This window comes from Etheostoma spectabile, chromosome 11 (assembly GCF_008692095.1).
Source record: "Etheostoma spectabile isolate EspeVRDwgs_2016 chromosome 11, UIUC_Espe_1.0, whole genome shotgun sequence".
Classification (NCBI taxonomy): domain Eukaryota; kingdom Metazoa; phylum Chordata; class Actinopteri; order Perciformes; family Percidae; genus Etheostoma; species Etheostoma spectabile.
In genome coordinates, this window is record NC_045743.1 from 22994638 (window position 1) to 22995016 (window position 379).

The following is a 379-nucleotide window of genomic DNA, read 5'->3' on the forward strand; positions in this document are numbered from 1 at the left end:
TGCACAATATTTAGGTGGCCTGTAGATATTTAGAAATATCGCTTGAGGGGAAGATATTCAAAAGAAGCAAAATTTCCATAACATATTTGCGTACAGTGGAATGAGTCAATAAAAAAAATGGTGACTCCACCTCCTTTCTTATTCACTGTATTTTTGCTCATAAAATTGAAGTTGGGGGGAGCTGACTCAATAACAACAGCAGCGCTGTTATTATGGTCTAACAAGGTTTCAGTTAAAAACAAAATCTAGATTGTGCTTAATAATAAAATCATTGATTAAAAAAGATTTACCTGCCAAAGACCTGACGTTTAGTAAAGCTATTGTTATTGTGTTTTCATTTTTTGGGACAGGCTGTAGCTGACGAGGAATGGATGCTAAA